This window comes from Gorilla gorilla, chromosome 14 (genome assembly GCF_029281585.2).
Source record: "Gorilla gorilla gorilla isolate KB3781 chromosome 14, NHGRI_mGorGor1-v2.1_pri, whole genome shotgun sequence".
In the NCBI taxonomy this organism is placed as follows: domain Eukaryota; kingdom Metazoa; phylum Chordata; class Mammalia; order Primates; family Hominidae; genus Gorilla; species Gorilla gorilla.
In genome coordinates this window covers 52,953,234-52,974,754 of record NC_073238.2, presented here as the reverse complement: position 1 = coordinate 52,974,754, position 21,521 = coordinate 52,953,234, and positions in this window count along the sequence as shown.

Below are 21,521 nucleotides of genomic sequence, written 5' to 3'. Positions count from 1 at the left end.
GCTACTAGGTCAGAAAATGTAGAACTCAAATTCATGCCCCTTGCGAACGGCTCAATTGTTTCTGCCTAAAATATACAGAACAACATTTGTATTAATTGATGTGGACAGCTTAAATACAACATCTCTAAGTAACTATTTTTAAATAAAAAATAAAATTGAAATAAAAGTCTAGAAATGCAAAACTTAATTAAACTCATCGTAAGGATAGGCGAATTTTCAAGATGGATTTATTATTGAGTAACACATGGCTTCACAAGCGCCCAGACTTTCCAGACAAAGCTATGTTCAGATGGGAGTCTATGTGGGGAAGAAGAAAGAGCACTGGACTAGAAGCCAGAAAACCTGTTTTGAAACTGGCCTTTCCATTTGCTTGCTTGAAGCTCAGGACCAGTTACTATAATCATCTCTAAAAATGTGTAATTGAGGAGGAGGTCATTTATATACAAATATAAAATGTAATATGTGTTTATGTATAGATATATATGCAAAGTGGAAATGAAGAGAAAGGATCATTTTTTTCAAACACCTTTCTCTCTTTTCTCTCTCTCTCTATGTGTATTTTTTAGATTTATTTCTTATAATTTAAACGAAAGATTAGAATGTTTCATTATAATAAATGATAATATACCTATCAATTATATCTATTGGTTATTAGTTTTCATTTATCTGTATTTCCAGTCTTTCTAGTTGCTCCATCTTTGATTACAATTATGCTTAATTTTTCTTATCTGCAGAATAGCATTCTCCCTTAACTAAGATAGCCCTGCAATCTTTGCACACATCTGTGTGTTTCAGAATCCTGTGAATCATGTACATCTGCTTCTTCAACTTTTTCATCAGACTGACTCATGAACCTTCTATAAGGTAACGTCACAAGTTACCTTGACCACAACTCCTATCTCTCTCTCCAGTCCATCAAGTTGGGGAAAATCTGTTTCCACAGTGTATCTTACAACTGTTTTCTCTTTCCACTACTGTCTGTCATTATCCTAGCTCAGTTCACCATTATTTTTCATCCAAGTTTCTTTGAATTATAACCTCTCATTGCTTATTGAATGAAACTCATTCTCTTCATCTTTACATTCCATACTAAACTACAGATTTTTTTGTGAACACACCAACTGTCTTGCTTCTAGACCTTTCCTCATCTCACATGTTTTTACCCTTAATTTTTGGTTCACTCTGCTCTTTTTTTTTTTTCTGTAACATTATCCCTGTCTGTCCTTGGGAATCAGTCAGCCTTACAGACCATTTAATACTTCCTCAATTCATATTAGAGGAAACAGAGACAAGGAGGTTAAGACCTGGGAATCAAGCTGAAAAGAATGAGAGATTCCTGATTCCAAGGACTGGTGTCTATATCCTACATTACGGACAGTTTGACCTGTAAGGATGATGTCAAATCCTTCCTTTTCCGTGGAATCTTTGTCATCTATGCACTTTAATACAAACTGCGCAACTTTTAACTGTTTTTCGCCACCTTCTTCCTTTTGCACCAACTCCATTGTGTATTTCTCATGTGAGGCCACTCTCTGCTACCATAAGCTGTGTTACACTTGCCTGTGTTCTTGTGCCTGTTACTATTTTGAAAGCATTTTGAGCTCACAGACTGCATCTTGCTCATCCTTTAACTCCATAAAAGCCTTAATACTTGTCACATTAAATTCGATTACAGTTTATTCTTTCTCAAGTACTTTCAGTTTAAATAAAACTCAGCCAGATTTCACAACAGCTTTGTGAGGGAACCAAGCATATTATCCAGTTTTCTTAGTAACAATCAACAGAAACTGACTTTGGCTGAATTAAGCAATAGAGAAATGAAAATATATTGAATAGTTCCCATAATTCCTGGAAAGACTCAGGATCTCGGAAGATTGAGCATAAAGATCAAAACAAATGAACAGGAACCAGAAGTTGAGGCCACCCCAAGTAATGGTCTGGTGGGTACTGCACTGTGGTCTCTGCTGGACACTGGGCCCTGCAGTGACCCCTACTCTGGCCAGCACCTGGTATGAGTCAGCAGCCCTGAAGCTTCTGTCTCTGTTGCTCTTGGACTCTGTATGTCACTGTAGCCACTGACCAAATAAACATTTCTCTGTCACTGGGAATTCAAAAGTCTAAGCAGGATGGTATTATTCAAGCTTAAGTCATAGGCCTATGCCCTGGCTGCCCAAAACACAGGAGAACAAGGAGTAAGTGTTGGCCTTTTGGACTCCTAGTGTTGAGTGGCTCCCCTACCACTAAGAATCCTGCTATGGCAGTTTCTCACTTCATGGTGGGGGAGAGGTTTAATTCAGGGAAGCTCAACACAGTCACGACTCATCATAACAGGACAAGTATGAACATTAGCATTTCATATTTGAGGAAACTGAGACATCACAGGGTTCAGTAATTTTTACAAGTTTGCATAAGTATGGATGAAATTAGAATTAAATTAGTTAGATAAAATTAAAGGACTTGGAATTTAAGTCATCTAACTACTACTTTGCTGTTGGTCTGTTCTTTCTTTTCCAAAATTATATGACAAAAATAACCTTTATTTTTTTTGAGATGAAGTCTCGCTCTGTCGCCAGGCTGGAGTGCAGTGGTGCGATCTCAGCTCACTGTGACCTCTGCTTCTTGGGTTCAAGCAATTCTCCTGCCTCAGCCTCTCGTGTAGCTGGGACTACAGGCACACGCCACCATGCCCAGCTAATTTTTGTACTTTTAGTAGAGACGGTGTTTCACCATGTTGACCAGGATGGTCTCTATCTCTTGACCTTGTGATCCACCCACCTCGGCCTCCCAAATTGCTGAGATTACAGACGTGAGCCACCGCGCCTGGCCTGTTCTTTCTTTTACAACCTGAAATATACCAGTTTTTACTTTCAAGAAAATTTGGCAAATCCTTCCTATTCTTTTCTTATGCAGAGAAGGGGTGACTGAGGACTTCAGCAAGGAGAAAGTTTCCTTGGAGACTTATCTTCTGACAGGCTTTGGAGGTGGGAATTACAGGATGTGCACAATTGGGAAACTACTCAATCCACACAGCTGTGAAAACCCTTCATATTGAGGAAAGTCATAAAGGGAAGAGGGAAGGGAGGAAAGCTAGGTCATCGTGGCTGCAGAGACCTGAGCAGAGCCAGCAATAAACACTCAGTGTGAGCTGAGTTTCAGCATAAAAGGCTTGACTTGCTTCCCTTTAAAATAGTTAAGTTTTCCCAAACGTCTGATGATGCCATTTGTTAAGATCTTTTTGAAGCCAATGATCCTGGGGCATTAATATTCCTGGATTTTTCACCTGTAAGTTTTCAAACAAAATTCAGTACAAGGAAAATTTAAACACAGTTTAAACAAGAGACCACCACTCAGCTGAGCCCAGAAAAACTAAACAAAGAACAAATAAGGAAAAAAATTATCTTACCGAAATTTACATTACAAATTTTAAAAATGATGAGATAATTTCTGTAGGTTTCTTGCAGCAATCCTATTTTTGAGTCTTATTAACAGGCCTCCACTGTAATACCTATAATGTCCTTGGGAGATGAATTGTGGCATTTGACGAAAGACCCTCTGAGGTAGAATGTTCTCTCCTTTCTACTTCTAACTTCAGGGAAGTTCTGTAAAGCAGAGTAATGTAAGGGATATAACTTAAATTCAGAAAGAAAATTGTATTTTAATATGAGGCTAATGTGCACATACTTTTAGAGAGAAAGAGAACTCTTATTTTATAGCTTCAGAAGATAATTATAAAGCTATAACACAGAGAAACAATTGCAGATTTACTGTCAGAAATTATGGTTTAAGATGAATCAGTTCTTGAAGATAACTTCATTGGTAAATTACTGAAAAAGTCCTTAAAATATTCTTGTTTTCATTTTTTTTTGGTTTATGAATTAACCTCTAGATTATCAGTAATTTTCCAGCCCTCTTCTAGAAAGATGCCTGCCTTGTTCATGCTGGTGCCCTATCTAGGATCTCAGGCAGTGTTCCTAAATTGCTTCCAAGAAGCTTAGCCAGTTCCACAATCCCCTGCCTTCGTGTCTTGACTTCAGCTTGTAACTTGTACCACCTAGAATAGGTGGTCATTTGGCTGCTGCTAGAAATCTTCTAGTGGAAAGAAGCTTGCTGCTCCAGGTGGAAGCCAGGCTCATTCCTAAAACGCTATAATTATTAGAAACACCATCCTCTATAAAGGCAAAACTGCCTCCTGTGACTTCTATGTGTTCTATTCTCCAACGTGGAACAGAATCTATCAACTCTGTCTTCTCCAGGACAGCTCTTCAGGTTTTCCAGGTCAGCAATCACATTCTCATCGTGTGACCGTATCTCCAGACTAAACATTGCTGCTTCGTTCAACTGTTCCTTGGGGCATGTTTCCTAGACCCTCATAATTTTGTTTGCTCTGCTTTTCCAGTGTCTCCTTTAAAAGGTGGCACCAAGACCCAGGTAGCTAAGCTGAGATTTGAACCCAGGTAGTACAGATGCCATGACTGGGTTCTTCTACACTAGACTCCTGTCTGTCAACATAGTTGGCCCATTATTTGTGTTTCAAAGATATATCCAAGTGAAATAAGCTCCATTATTCTATTAAACAAATTTTGAAACAGCAGAAGGAAATTAGTTGGAAAGATCTCCAGCTCCATGTTTACCTCTTAAGTTCTCAGAAAAACAAAACAACAACAAAAATCAAAATTAAAAGGAAAAGAAAACCCACAAGTCCCTCAGCACCCAGATCTGGAAGAACTTGGTGAAAAGCAAATGGAGACAAACGTTTAATGCCACAGCCTTCGTGAGATATAGGAGAAAACAGCATCTCGTCGGCAGCCTGGACAGTTCAAACGCAAGTGTCTCCAGCAGGCTGTTTGTCGGGCCAAGAAGATTGTGCGCCTGGAGTCTTCCATGCTCTTCATTTCTTCTTCATTCAGGGACTCAGGAATCAGAGCTGAGCGGAGACCCAGGCCCAGCACTGGGACGACAGTGCACTCTGGAAGCAAATGACTGGCTCTGGAGGTGTGACCCGGGGATGGAGCCAGGGAAGGAGACTTTGGAAGCTCGTCTGTGTGGTATTTTATACTGTAATTTCTGAGTATTCATTTTTCACAAACTGTACTGACTCAAGGGGAGCTGATTTAATAGGATCTGCTGCTGTATAAATGAATCTTCCAAAGCTCAAGAAAAAAAGGAAAATTAAGAAAAAACGTGACTAAGTTATGGAGGGTGTATATGCTGTTATCAGAATTGTTGGAAAGGAATTAATTAATTCTTAGTATATTAGTTCCCTCTTGAAATGGGAGAGAATATTTTTATTCCTTTGAAGCACTTATCGTAATGTCAAGAATTTATTCTAGGAACTAATCCAAAAGTGAAATGAATGCTATACAAAAATGTTTATGGTAGTATTATTAATAAAAGAGAGAAGGCACAAAAAAAAACTAAGTGTCTCAAAGAAAATGGAAAGATAAATTAAAATTTAATATTGATTCATGGCCAGGCACGGTGGCTCACACCTGTAATCCCAGCACTTTGGGGGCCCGAGGCAAGTGGATCACCTGAGGTCAGGAGTTTGAGATCAGCCTGGCCAGCATGGTGAAACCCCGACTCTACCAAAAATACAAAAAAATTTAGCCGGGCGTGGTGGCACATGCCTGTAATCCCAGCTACTCGAGATGCTGAGGTAGGAGAATAGCTTGGAACTGGGAGGCGGAGGTTGCAGTGAGCCAAGATGGCACCATTGCACTCTAGCGTGGGCAACAAGAATGAAACTCAGTCTCAAAAAACTATATATATATGTATATATATATATTCATTATATTGGTATGTATATATTTGAGATGATAATTATGTGAGGAAAAAACACAGAAAATTTATATTAAGTATGCATTCCTATGATTACAATCTATGAATTATGAGATACAAACAAGAACTGGATGAATAGGCAAAAAAAAAAAAAAATCATTGGCCTGTACTGATGGCTTTGTGGATAACTATTTTTTTCTTTTTAGTTACCACCTTTGTTAGATTTATAACAAAACGTGTTCTAAAATTAAGGAGTTAAAAGTCATATGCTGATAAGGGCATTATGCTGATAAGTCCACAATGGACTGCATATATGATGGTAGTCCCATAAGATTATAATACCTTATTTTTACTGCACCTTTTCTGTGGTTAGATGTGTTTAGATACACAAATACTTTCATTGTGTTATAATTACCTACTCAGCACGGTAACATGCTATACAGGTTTGTAGCCTAGGAACAATGGGCTATACCATATAGCCCAGGTGTGGAGTAGGCTATAACATGTAGGTTTATGTGAATACACTATAATATACACACAGTGATGAAATCGCCTATCAATGCATTTATCGGAACGTATTCTCATCATTAAGCAATACATAACTATATTTAGATTTGTCTTAAAAGCTGCACTAAATTCTCTTGAAAGGTGAGTGGAAGCCCCACCCTAGAACTGAATTTGTGCAACTCAACAGGTTTAAATATGATTGCTTAAGACAGATATTGATCATGCTACAAACTATTTCTTTCTCTCCCTTCTTTGAAGACGTTGGGTCCCACTGTAAGAGCAATAGTTATGATAAAACCTCATATGCAGTGTGCTTTATCAGTGAGCTAGGTTTTGATACTTTGCTGCCAGAAATGTACACATTTTCTCACCTATTATAAAACATTAGTGGGCTGCTTCTATCACATTTATAAACCTTTAGTGTTAGTAGAGTAAATAACTTGTCATTGAGGGCACAAAATAAAACATCATTGGTATTACTTCCTAACAAATATCAGTGTTAGTATATCTTTACTCAATGGATATATTTACATATGAATAAGATTTTTCAATCAAAACACATTCAAAATAATGTTATTTATTGGCATTAAAAAAACTCCAGAGAGTAATATGTATGTGGCACACTATCTTAGCTGGGCATGGTGGCAGGTGCCTGTAATTCCAGCTACTAGGGAACCTGAGGCAAGAGAATTGCTTGAACCTGGGAGGTGGAGGTTGCAGTGAGCCAAGATTGTGCCATTGCACTCCAGCCTGGGCAACAAGAGTGAAACTCTGTCTCAAAAAAAAAAAAAAAAAAGAGAGAGAGAGAAAGAGATATTGGAAATAATTTTCAGATTGCTAATGCAGTTATTTGGCAATATCTAAAAATAAGTACAAGAAGGGTTTATTACATCTCCTTCCTCTTCCTTTATATCCATTTATTGGTTGTGTGAACTTAGGAAAGTTACTTAATTTCTGTCCTTCATATTGCTGTATTTTTTTAAATGATTTTTAAAGAACAAGATATGTCATCTTAACCCTATGTTAAGAATTAATATGTTTATGTTTATATTTTGTTTTCAAATGTGAGCTATAAAACATAACATAAATATCCCAAGATTTTGAATAAATCTGTCTTTTTCCCAAAAAATTCTTACTGAATTTGAATCATTTAATAAATTAACAACCAATTTGCAATATTTAAATGTGTAGATATACAATGCACTATTAAATTTTTAATATGTAATTAAAATTGTTCCATAAGGATTTGTTATTGAAAATTTTAAACTCTGGTTTAATTCAGCTTTGTCAAAATATGTGGATATATTAGTCATGGTTCTCCAGAGTGACAGAACCAACAGAAGATCTATCTATCTATCTATCTATCTATCTATCTGTCTATCTATCTATCTATCATCTCTCTATCTAAATACAGATATTTATATCTTCTGTGTGTGAATGCCTGAGAACCAAAAGAGCCAATGGTAAGCGTTTCCTTTGGAGTGCAGGAAAAAACTATTATCTTAGCTCAAAAACAGGAAGAGAGTGAGTTCTCCCTTATTCCACTTTTTATTCTATTCAGACCTTCAATGAATTAAATAAGGCCCACTCATACGGGAGAGGGCAATTTCCTTTACTCAGTCTACTGATTCGGTTATTAATCTCTTCTAGAAACACCCTCACAAACACATCTATAATAATTTTCAACCAAATAATCTGGGTACCTCATGGCTCAGCCAAGTTGACACATAAAATTAACTAATACAAGTCAACCATTTGTCATCTTGGTATCCATTCACATCTCTTTAAACCATATATAATCTCCAAATGAAGAAAATAACCAGATTATAATTCCACTTAACATGATACAGGTATCCTGTGTACGACTGAAAACTCAGATACAGGTATCCTGTGTACAACTGAAAACTCATTAACCCTTTCCTTAGAAGAGGTGGTAAAGTCCTTGAATGATGTAAAATTAACAATACTTAAATTTTATGATATAAAATTGATCTATCTTATATTACATGGTGAGGAAACAAGAGGAAAGAAAAAGAGATTTGCTACATATATGCACATACAGACATATTTATAACAAAATAAGGAAGAAATACCAGTGACAATTAATCCTCACTTCTGTAACTGGTCATGTGGTCATAGATGGTATTTATACCTGTTTTTTTTTTTTAACTATCTATTTTGTATTCCTCAGCCAGTCATTATTCTTTGTCTAATGGAGTAACCCAAACTTTCATTCTAAAGTGTCTGGGCCATTAGTAGTCCTGTGTGCATTGGTTGTTGTAGTTTTCCATTGACCTCAATCATAGGGTATAGTAATACTAAGAGATGCCCTAAGGGATCTTCTCTACTCTTGACATACTCTTCCTTAACTCCGTTGTGAAGTGGTAGTCCAATTTCCCTTCGGTAGTCAAGATCAGTCATCCCATCAACACAGTAATCCCTACTTTGCCTGTTGATTCAAAGGCATGAGAAGTTCAAAGTGGCCAGGTGGCAGTCTTAATTTCCTCTTCAATGACATCATTATCTCTCTCAGTGGAGGCTTCTTCCAATCAGAACTAAGACCTCTAGGCCAGAAAAGCCTAAGATCGTGGGAACAGAAAGCAAAAATTTTACTAGTGGGTCACTAGGTTTAATAGTGAGTGATACCACTTTTATTTCTTTCCCTTGATTCCTGGACTTGAATTCTTGAATCTTGACTATCACAGAGCTCTTCAAGGATGCTGGAGCATCACTCACAGATTTATTTCTCACATTATTGGTTAAAGGTATGACTTTGTCAGTGTGGGTGAGTAGGTCTTAAATGACCAATCCACTCTAACAGTGTGATCTCCTGATGCTTTTGAATCACTTCCTCTGTGTTAAACCAAGGCACATTAAGCATTTTTAGTTCACTCACTGTGGGCTGCCTTTTGGTCCATGTTTCAGCCACTCAACCAAACAAACTGTTAGAGCCCTTTCTAACTTCCTAGGATGCAACATGAAATGCAGAATCTCTACTTAGTGAGCCATTATCAACAAATTTGGCTTGATCCGACTTCATATTCCTTCCACCATTATCCAACACCATTTTTTTGCATTCCCACACATGTTCCCCTGGATTTCTGCCTGTATAAAATGGAAAATCCACATAGTTATTTTGGAGTGCAGCGCACCTCCTCATGGGTCACACTTTGTACTTCACCTTTAGGGTAGAAAATAGATTTCACAAGGAATAGAAGTGGAACTAGTAGGGCTAATGAAGCTCAACATGACCATAAGCAAGAAAATTTGACCCCAAGTTTTTCCCGAAGAGCACACATTAATGTAAATGTGTACACACCCACATCTACTGTACTGTCATCAAAGGAAAGAAGGCTATAATTTTATAAAAAGGCTGTTAAATTTCTTTGATCTTTTCCTGATAAAAAGCTATTACGCTGAAAGATATTCATACCGAATTCTGGTTATAGATCACAGCTGTAATGTCTTAAACACCAGTGAACATTTTTTTCCAGCTATTACACTGTTACTTTAGACTATGAAATAAAATAACATTTTAAAATGTGTATCTTGCCACTTAAATTATAAAAGCAGCCTTCTTCTTTTAATTATGTAGCTAAACAAATATTTTTTGACATATTGATACTTACTCTTTCTAATTCCTCAAGATTTCTTCTTGTTGATGTCTGTATGGCTGCGTACGTGGGTATAGCTTTAGCGTGTGGGTGGATGGATTTTGCAAAAATGTGCATTTAAGCTAGATGAATCTTAACTCAGGAATAACGTATCATTGGGTTCTGTGTTTTATCTAGAAAAACATGGCTTTTATCGGGTATGCTGTTAGAGGTATACGATGTAAAAGAAATTGCCATTTTACCTTCAGCCATGATGGGATATTTGACTTCAGCTATTTACTGTCCATGTTCCCCAGAACATGTAGCTTACAATACTCACAATGTTATTATATTCCCAGACATGCTACTGGAGGTGCTTCAAAATAATGCCTTAGATGCTGGGTCTGCTACAATGGTCCCTGTAGGAGAATATTACAGAAATAATAGAAAAAGATACATACGTGCATATAAAATATATAAACATATATTTTATGCAATAGAAATAGTAAAAAGTTAATAAAACCTTTCTTACTTTGAGATGGTATTACTCTGATGTCACTTGGGAATTATGTGACTGAAAGTGCTTGTGTATTATAACTGTAAATATCAACATATTTTGGAAGTGTTCTGGATAATATTAGAGAGAGGGAAACCAGACTATTAAAAGAGCTAGTTAATGTCTCTAAATAAAAATTGATTCTAAATATGGCTTCTTTCTTGAAGTATGTTGCAAGTCCTAAGACTGGTTATGTGAATAAAAAAAACTATTGAGATATCAGAATTCATTTGACTCCTCCAATATAACATAATTATTATTTTTCCAATATCACTGAAAGGGCAGATTAGGTTTTAGTAATAGAAAAATCTGGAGAAGTGGTGGCTCTGATTTACTAAGATTTTACAAACTAGAAATAAAAATCAGGCAATCTAGTAGAGACATATAAAATGTCGATATTCCACTTTGCTGATGATTCTGCATCAGTGGCTCATTGACAGAGTCATACATTACACGTATAATGCTAATTAGCTAGAGCAGGGATTCTGTGCTCCAGGCTTATTCCTTCATAGGCTGACTTGAATTATAGGCAGTGCCCAGGGCATACTGACTTTATGAGACACTGAATCCATCACAATGCAGTGGCTTCTTCTGGGAGGGAGAGTGGTGACCAGAGTCCATCACAGAGGCATGGAGACCCTTAGGTAATAAGGTGACTGGTCCTTCTTAAAGGAGTGAGAAGTAATACTCTCTTTACGGAGGGTGGATGGGTCAGCATCTTCTCCTTACAGGAAAGTAGAAAAGAACATCAGGGTTGAGGCAGACCATATCAGGTTCATAACACACTATCTGATTCATAGCAAGTATTCAGTGAAGGTTTGCCAAATTAATATTGTATACATGTTTTAGAAGCTGAAGTCATAAAGATAAATGAGCAAAAAGCTATGTCCTAAGACTCTCGCCACTTCACTGGGGAGAATGGCAAACAAACCAATAGTGAAAAAACAATGTGGTAAATATTATAAGATGGCTATGTCCTGGGTGCAGTGGAAGAACAGTAGAGGGAAACATTCTCTCTACCTGTGGGGAGAGCCAGACAAGTTTTCACAGCGAAGACAAAAACTCAACTGAGCCTTAAGTAAGGGAATCATAAACAGTCATCAAGGAGACAGATAGGAAGGGCATCTCATTGCTGAACCTGAGGTCTCCCTGACCAGTTCACATACTTGCTGCTGGAGTTTAGCTGGATACCTGCCCTGCTGAGCCTCTGATCACAGAAATACCTTAGAGTATGTTCTCAGTCTCCCCTTAAATCAATGCAACTGGTGCCCTCTCTCTCCTTTCTCCTGTATTGATGTACTGCTTTAAGCTTTGTTTACTCTACCCATTTTTTTTGCTTAGTGCTGCTCATGTTCTGTCTAGCCTGATCCCCCACCTATGAGCTATTTTTGACAATGGATTTCTTTTCATTTTCCAGTCTCAAGAATAAGAGCTTATGATAATTGTCACTGTCAAAAACCCATGGTGACAGGTACATCGTGACTTGAAAAAATACTGTAATATTTAGGGAGAAATGTGTTACATTGATGTAGGAGTATTTATCTATGCATTCAATAAAATTAATAGGTACATACTTCTGTACTTTAACAGAGTGTAATTGTTGAAATAGTCTTTACTACATAGTCAACTGTGAATTCTTTCTTTGAAAATACCTTTTTCATCCCCCACAGTTTTGAATATTGTTCAAAGGCTCTGATGAGTAACTCTTCTGTGTCAGACACTGTTCTTGCTGCAAAAGGATAAAGTTACTTAACTGACTCCCTCCTTTGCTTCTTGCACTAACTCAGTTGTTCTCAACCAGGGCAATTTTGGCCTCCAGCAGATATTTGGCAAGGTTTGGAGATATTTCTGGTTCTCACAATTGGTGGAGGAATGCTACTGCTCTCTAGTGGGTAGAGGCCAGAGATGTGATAAAGCTTCTTCAATACACAGGATATCTCCTGCATAACAAGGAATTTTCTAATCCTAAATGGCAGTGCTGGCACAGTTGAGAAACTCTGTCCTAGCCTTGTATAGAGAATGCTGTTTTTGCTTTGTACAGATCTCCAAGGCACACCCATCTCCTAGCAGTTGTGAGTATTGGCTGGTAAACATTCACACCTTCTCCTTTCTCAGAGAATTACCCCTGTCCAGCCAGAAGCCCCCTCAATAGAGTGGCTAAGACTCTCATCAGACCAAAGCCGCCATCAGACCAAAGCCAATGAGACCAACTCTGTGGAGTAATTCATACTTCAGAGCTTTCCTGTGGGATCACATTGAAGCTAGTCTCTATTTGAGACTATATTCTTGCTTAATTTTTCCCCTGAACTTTGCTGCTTCTGTCACTTCCAATTTTCTGAGCTCTTCCTCAACAAATTGCCTGGGCAACGATCCCTATCTTGGGCTCTGCTTCCGTGAAACCCAACCTGAGACAACTTGACTTGAATAAATTAAATGCTAAAACGTGGCTTCCACACTCTCTACTCTACATTGGGGGTGATGGATTCTAGACTTTGATAGTAGCCTGATTTTCTTCAGGTCTCACCTGATAAAGGGTAAAAATTAGATTATTTTTGCATTGAGACACTGCTGTCTCTGAATCAATTCCTCTCTCATAAACTTGTCCTCATCTTCTAGAAAGCCAGAAAAGGATCCTATTAAAATTTATCACTATTTTGAGAATCTTTGCCAGTGTCTCACATATAATCCCTATTTCTGTGTACAAGATCTTTTCATGACATTTGCTATTGGTGTCCTCTATGTGATCTTTGATTCTTCACCCAGAGTACCATCTCCTAGAACCTTTAGATGCCAATATGATTCTGCCTTTTACTGAGGCATTCACCTACCTACCCATTCACCATTCAGCCTACCACTCACCCATCTGCATACCCATATATCCATCCATCCATCCCTGCATGCACTCATGTATTTATTCAACAAGTGTGATGAGTGTATTTTCTGTGTCAGGCAGCAGGAATGCAACAGTAGCAAACACGAAGTCAGCCTCTGCCTTCATGAAGCCTGTTGCTCACTGGTAGACACTGATTAAAAAAAAGACATCACTGTAACATAGACTGTCAAAGGATTTTGAGGTGACCACTTAGTAGATGAAACAAAAACCACAAAGAGAAGTTTATGGTTTACTGTAGTAAAGAAGAACTACCTTGGTCAAGTACAGTCTCTCTCTGAGGAACAGATTGTTCGTATCATTTCAGGGAAGAAGGGAGGGAGTTAAGAGTTTGACAGATTTTCAGGAGTGGGTTGACATCATCTGTCGAGACATAGTTATCCAGATGAGGCTACCTTGGATTGGTTGACACTTACAGGCAAGTTTAGAGGACTGAGTCTGAGTCTATTCTTGCCTGGCTGATTCCTGATAGGCAAGGAGCTGTTACTGACTGCTGACTTACAAAATAAAGTGTGTTCCCTGGGGCAAGTTGTCACTGATTAAACTGAATTTAAAGGAGTTCTGGTGGCTACTCCTACCATGGCTACAGAATAACCTATCTTTTCCTAGGAATATAGATTTTTTAAAGTTATCAAATAAGATTTACCCATGATGGGCTATTTTTCCCCCCTGGCTTTTCTGCTTCCTGTGTCTTGGTTACTATTACAGAATTAGCATAAACATTTGAGAAGAATTTACTTTTGATTAACTCTAAAATCTCTTTCTACAATCAGCTTAAGAAATTAGTTTTTAGGCTAGATTAATCAGTTTTTAGTACAAGATTATTATAATCTTAAATGTGCTGGGTTTTAGATGGATTGTATATGAATACCTTTTCTAAAATTGGGCATTTCTTCCCCCAGCAGCTTTATTAAGATATCGTTCACTAATACAAATTTACACATTTAAGATGTACAATATGATGTTTTGATATATGTATACAATGTAAAATGATTAAATCAAGTAAATTAACATATCCATCACCTTACATACTTTTTGGTAGTGAGAACATTCATTTTATTTCATTTTTTCTTTCATATCTAGTGCCACAGATGTAGTGAGAACATTTAAAATCTACTCTTGGCTGAGCGTGGTGGTGTGCACCTGTAATTCCAGGTACTCAAGAGGCTGAGGCAAGAGAATTGCTTGAACCCAGGAGGTGGAGGTCACAGTGAGCCGAGATGGCACCACTGCACTCCAGCCTGGGCAACAGAGCAAGACTCCGCCTCAAAACAAACAAACAAACAAACAGAAAAAAAACTACTCTCCTAGCAAACTTCACGGTATTAACTATAGTCACCATGCTGTACAATCGATCTCCAGAATGTCTTCCTTTTGTTTAGCTGAAACTTTGGCTCTTTGACCAGCATCTCTGCAACTGCCCCACTATCTCCTAACCCCCATATCAGTCTCTGGTACTCTGGTACCCACCATTCTGCTTTCTGTTTCTACAAATTTAACTTTTTTCAGGTTACACATATAAATGAGATCCTGCAGGATTTGTCTTTCTATGCCTAATTTTTTTTCACTTAGCATAGTATCCTCCAGGTATATTCATGTTGTTGCAAATGACGTGGTTTTATTTATGTGTGTGGCTGAATAGCATTCTCTCTCTCTCTCCATCTATCTATATATCATCTATCTATCTACCTATCTATCTATCTGCCACATTTTCTTTATCCGTTCATTCACTGATAGACACTTAGGTTGATTCCATATCTTGGCTATCGTGAATAATGCTGCAACAAACATGGGAATGAAGATATCTCTTTGACATACTGGTTTTATATTATTTGGATGCATGCCCAGAAATGGGATTACTGAATCATATAGTAGTTGTATTTTCAGTTCTTTGAGAAATCTTTATACCGTTTTACCTAATGGCTATACCAATTTCCATTCCTATCAGCAGCGTACAAGGCTTGAGGCTTGCACCCTATGAAACCACAGCCCGAGCTCGACATTGTCTGGGGCACAGGGCACCAAATCCTCAGCATGGGGACCCTGGTCCCAGCCCATGAAACCATATTTCCCTCCTAGGCCTCCCAGCTTGTGATAGGAGGGGCTGTCATGAAGATCTCTAACATGATCTGGAGACATTTTCCCCATTGTCTTGGGGATTAAAATTTGGCTCATTACATGTGCAAATTTCTTCAGCCGGCTTAGATTTCTCCTCAGAAAATGGGATTTTCTTTTCTATCGCATTGTCAGGCTGCAAGTTTTCCAAACTCTTATGCTCTGTTTCCCTTTTAAAACTGAATGCCTTTAACACACCCAAGTCACCTCTTGAATGCTTTGCTGCTTAGAAATTTCTTCCACAGATACCCTAAATCATCTCTCAAGTTCAAAGTTACACAAACCTCCAGGGCAGGGCCAAAATGCTGCTAGTTTCTTTGCTAAAACATAACAAGAGTCACCTTTGCTCCAGTTCCCAAAAAGTTCCTTATCTTCATCTGATACCACCTCAGCCTGGTTTTCGTTGTCCATATAATTATCAGCATTTTGTTCAAAGTCATTCATCAAATTTCTAGGGAGTTCCAAACTTTCACACATTTCCCATCTTCTTCTAAGCCCTCCCAACCCTTCCAATCTCCGCCTGTTACCTAGTTTCAAAGTTGCTTCAACATTTTCAGGTATCTTTTCACCAGTGCTCATTCTACTGGTACCAATTCACTGTATTGGTCCCTTTTCATGCTGCTGATAAAGACATACCTAGGAGTAGGTAATTTATGCAGGAAAAAGGGTTTGTTGGACTTACAGTTCCACATGGCTGGGGAAGCCTCACAATCACAGTGGAAGACAAGAAGGTGCAAGCTTGTGCAGAGAAACTCCACCTTATAAAGTCATCAGATCTCCTGAGACTTATTCACTATCATGAGAACAGCACGGGAAACACCTGCCCTCATGATTCAATTACCTCCTACCGGACCCCTCCCACAACATGTGGGAATTTAAGATGAGATTTCAGTGGGGACATAGCCAAACCGTATCATGTTCCTACCATTTTTACTGCTGCTCTAAGGACATGCTGAAGATGGCAACACTACTCCTCCTGTCCCCTTAGTATCTACTGTCTAAGTTCTGCTAAAATCCAAATCTATTCATCCAATATGGGGACATGGGAGGGCCACCTGGGGCTGAGGCATCAACCCCAAGTGAGATGTCACAAAGGAAGCATCAGCAGTTAGTGGGCCCAGTACAACCATCATAGGGAGTGGGGAGAAGGACTCACTCTTTGACATATCAAGCAAGAATGACAGTGCAGGGGCCAGGCGTGGTGGCTCACCCCTGTAATCCCAGCACTTTGGGAGGCCGACGCGGGGGGATCATGAGGTCAAGAGATTGAGACCACCCTGGCCAGCATGGTGAAACCCCGTCTCTACTAAAAATACAAAAATTAGCCAGGCGTGGTGGTGCGCACCTGTAGTCCCAGCTACTCGGGAGGCTGAGGCAGGAGAATTGCTTGAGTCCAGGAGGTGGAGCTTGCAGTGAGCCGAGAACGTGCCAGCACACTCCAGCTTGCCAACAGAGTGAGACTCCATCTCAAAAAAAAAAAAAAAGGAATGACAGTGTAGGGTGTTTGCAAATTTGGGATGGTGGCTTTTTTAGGGGAGAGGAAAGGTTACTGTTCTGTAATTCTACATGATCCCCTAGGCTAGCATGGCAGTAACACAATTTATAATTATATGATCCTTTGACTCTATACTTGCCTTGCCAATACCTTTACAGCTAATACTTTCCTCATATTTCTGAACAAAATAAACATTTAAAAAATTCTGAATAGACCTTGTTGTGATAACCTGGTTATTAACTTCTATGGCAGTAATTAATGGCTCATTTTTGTGTAGTATTAATCCCTGTGACAATTTTATCAAGGTTATTGGCTCCTTTCTAGTAAACTGCATGTCTGCACGTTCATCCAAATTTTGTTTGCAGTTCCAGGGACTTGAGGGATACGAACTTTTCAAGTTCACCCAGTCAGTCCCTGAGCTTGTAGATCTGAGATTGAGAACACCTGTTCTGCAAAAACTAAAAAAACGAACATTATTTTGATTCCATCTGATTCTCTTGTCTTCTGTTTCTTTACAGAAAATTTTGAATTTTAATACTATTAAACCAAGGTTGATCAATCTCAGACCATTTTTTACTAAACAATGTTTGATTCTGTGGGTAGTACTCAATGCCAAATTTGTTTGCCCTGTCATTCAGCTTTAGCGGATCCGATGTAAACATTCAAATGGAAATTAAAAGTATGAAAATAGTGTGTGGAAATAACATAGGCTTCTTTGACAAAAAGTCCTTTTTTTTTTTTTTTTTTTTTGCTCAACTTGTGTTAGCTTGGTGTTTTCACTGATTACTCCATGACTACGGGCAAATCACTTCACTTCAGGCCTGCTGTTTTTCCTATGAAATGGGAAAGCCTTCCCTCTCTATAACCCAGTGATTGGCACTGTGTGTCTGTCTTTGATTCTCAAGGGTTTGAAGGTTCTAAGATTTCTGGGACTACTGTAGGCAAAATACCAATCATATGTATTTGACATAATTCACTCTTAGGCAGATTTTATTATGCAAACACTAAAATGATACAACATCAAGTTTGAACATGTAGAGTGTAGTTATTGTCTCTCTACTCCTGCATGTCTCCTTCTGTCTTGGTTAGTCTGAAGAAAAGCAGTGCTGACAGTTTGAAAAGGAGATACATGTTTCTAGAGACAGACAAAATGCAGTTGTCCCACACGCTGTGTGGGGTACAGTAGACACTTGATTAATTTTGGGTTTGTGGCCAGTTAGCTAGTTGCAAAACCTTGGTTCCTGGGATCAATCTTTAGTTTGTGTCATTCATTCATTCATTCATTCATTCATTCATTCATTCAGGTGTGTTAGGCTCTGACCTCATATTGTTGAATTAAAATAAAACCAAACCAAACAAAGCAAAGCAAATGGGCTCTGCCACAGTTGACCTTCCAATTTAGTGCAAGCAAATAATAAACAAGCAAATTGCAAATTTTATCAGCATCTTGAAAGAAACAAGATGCCCACAGTAACCTAATGTTCATGACTTTACTAAAAATTCTCCTATTTATAGTGTGAAACTGCAATGACACATCGAGATTTAATAACAGACTCTATAATCCAAACAGATAAAAAACCATTTATTTTGCACACTAGTTACTTCACGGAATTAACAAAGATAGGACTGTTTTTGCTGCTGTTTGGGGAACCAACACTTTAGAAAAATTGTAGACCCTATATAGCATCACAGGAAGTGACAACTTTGATATTAGTGACTAGAGGGAGGAGTCGCTGGAGCTCAAGTGATGCAGTGAGGGGAGGTCAACATTTCCGAGAAGAAATTGCAAGTTAACTAAATAAGGGAAGGGTAATAAGGAGAAGAGGATTTTGGGAAAAGGCATTTATGTGAAAAGATTTGAAAGAAACTGGGCAGCTGAATTATTGCGCACTTTAAAGAACTGAGAAAAGTTACTGATTACCTTTAAATTTCTCAATTTTGGCTTTGGTTGGCATTACTTATGGGAAAACTGAAACATGAAAACAGAGGGTGGCAGGTATGGAAAGAAACTCTAATGTATTGAGCACTGTTTGTTTAGTGTTCATATGATAGTCCATATGCTAGTCCGAACTTACTATGTAAAAGGCTAATCTGATCATTTCAAAAGATGTTCTTTAGTTCACCAATGCATTATGTAGTTAACATACCAGTCACGCTGGCTGTGCTGGCAATATGTGTAGAAGTATATGTGTGTGTGTTTCTGTGTGTATGTGTGCGTGTTTCACACATTTAAACTCTTCCCGAGAGAGGATTTTTGTCTGTTTGTTTTGTTTTGTCTATTTTTTTTCCAGAAAAGTGATTGGCATTTAGTGGATGCTCAATAAATATTTGTTGAATTAAAGAACCATGTTCAGTTTTATTACCAAATTTTTAAAATTGAATTCATGATGTCCTGAATTAACACAAAATACAAACAAACAAAATAAAACCTTATTGGTATAATTAGCAGGAAGTACCAATACAATCCCATTCCCACCTAGAGCAGCTAAATCCTGATATTCCGGAAAACTAAACAGCTTTCCTAACAGAACAGTGCTGAAATACAGCCTATTCCTAATTGTGTCTTCCAGGTGTTACATGGACTGCAGGGAAATTCAGCATCTTTTTTTCCAAAAGAAAGGGAATATAAGGTGTATATAGTAGAAGTATATAGGTAGAAGGCAAGTAAGGGAGTGTGTAATGTACAGGAAAGGCTGCCGCTTCCCAAGGGTATAGGGCAGCGTGAGATAGAGGGATCATTTACAGCCGGTCCCGCCATTCTATCTTCTGGCCATACACACATCTGGGCAACAGGGCAATTGTTTCTCAGAACCTTATTCTATTTTGGGCAGTGGAAATGTTTTGCATCCTTTTAGAAGCTAAAATCCCATACCTCCTCCTGACTCCTACTCTTACCTTGCACACTCATTCAGGGCTGGGACACCTCAGTGGAAGGTGACGTTGTCTCAGTGCCTTATTTTTAAAAGTGCATTCTGGATTTCTTTGAGAAAAGAAAGGAATAATCTTTAGAGTAGGGAAACTACCTCTCAGGGCTTGCATCGTGGGAACTAAACTATTAAATGGATAGAAAAGACACAAAAATCCTACACATAATAAAGGCAAAAAATAAGTTTCCCTCATCCCTCTTGTTCATCTTTTTGTTCCTAGAACCTAGAATAGTGTTAGACACATGATTTGTGCTCAAAAGTTTGTGAATGAAGAATTTTACTCCATAGTTTCCACTCAAGTCCTTGAGTGATGGTGGGGATGGGGGTTAGGTGTATAATGTTGAACATTTCTCATGTAAAATCACCAGCAAGTGATGAAAAACAATATCATGTGCCTAAAAAATAGGCCTCTAAAATGGCAAGTCACATATAAATGTTAGAATTTTAATCGAGAGTTGATGCTTACAATTAAAAAAATGTATTTTCTATATGTTCTTTTTGGGAGAAAAACTTCCCGCCTAGTTTTAACATGAAGACAGAATTGGCTCAGTTGTTACTTCCAGAGAGGAAAGGGTTAAAATTGCTTCTGTCTAAGTTTTTCTGTGTCAGCTTTCTTTTTATCTCTACTGGAAGAGTTACTGCCTATAAGCAGCTGGGGTCCTGCCCAAGTCTTCAGTTCAGTGATTCATACGAGTTCTCATAGTAAGAAGAGGGTTTGGAACTGATTTTGTAATCAGTCTCCTTTTTTTACTAAGCATGGTTGGCAGATAAAACAGAGCACTTAGAATAAAAGGACAGTGGAAACTTCTGCCCCCTGTTTTCTTCTTCTAGAGAGAAAAGAAAGAAAAATATTTCATGCCTATTTTTAAAGCATATTTTCAGAACCCCTTACAGAAGAGGTCAGAACATATGAGGCTATTTTATTTTATTTTAAAAATCTCTTCTGTAATCTATTCACTGATAAAAAGCATAGCTCAGGAAAAGATGCTGAGAGTTTCCAGATTTGGAAAGTCTGGATGAATGAAGATTTAAAAGAGGGCAATTAGTGTGCTTGTTAAAGTGCATAATTTTTCCAGTTACCACCCCCATCCTCACCTGCTTTTCATGTTTCATGAAGGTAATAAAACGTGATAAAACCTCAATTTTATTATTATCAATAAAATTCTAGATAGCTCTGCAGACAAAGCTTTAGGAAAAGGAGAGTCTGTATTCTTGGATAATCCTGCTTTTCTTTAGGGTGTATGCTAAGGACACACAAAATGGACTTTTATCCCAAGTTTGAGTTTAAATTTCTAGATTCTGTGTGAGTCTCAAATACCTTGGATTATATAGATACGTGTATGTGTATATATATACATGTGTGTGTGTGTGTGTGTGTGTGTGTGTATATTTATTTATTTTTTCTTCTGGGTTCCTGGAGACAAAATAATGAGTACACAAAGAGAATGATTTAAGTTGTTTTGTATTATTATATGTTGTCTTTCTCTTTTGAAGCATAATTTATTTTTATACGTTCATATCGATTTCCATATTCTTCAGTTTATTATAGCAATATCATCTATGTATGCAAAAGTACAGTATTATGGTGACTTCTGAATATCTCACAAATAACAAAGATTACTTAAAATATTCCTTTTTCAAAGATAAATATTCAGTCCTT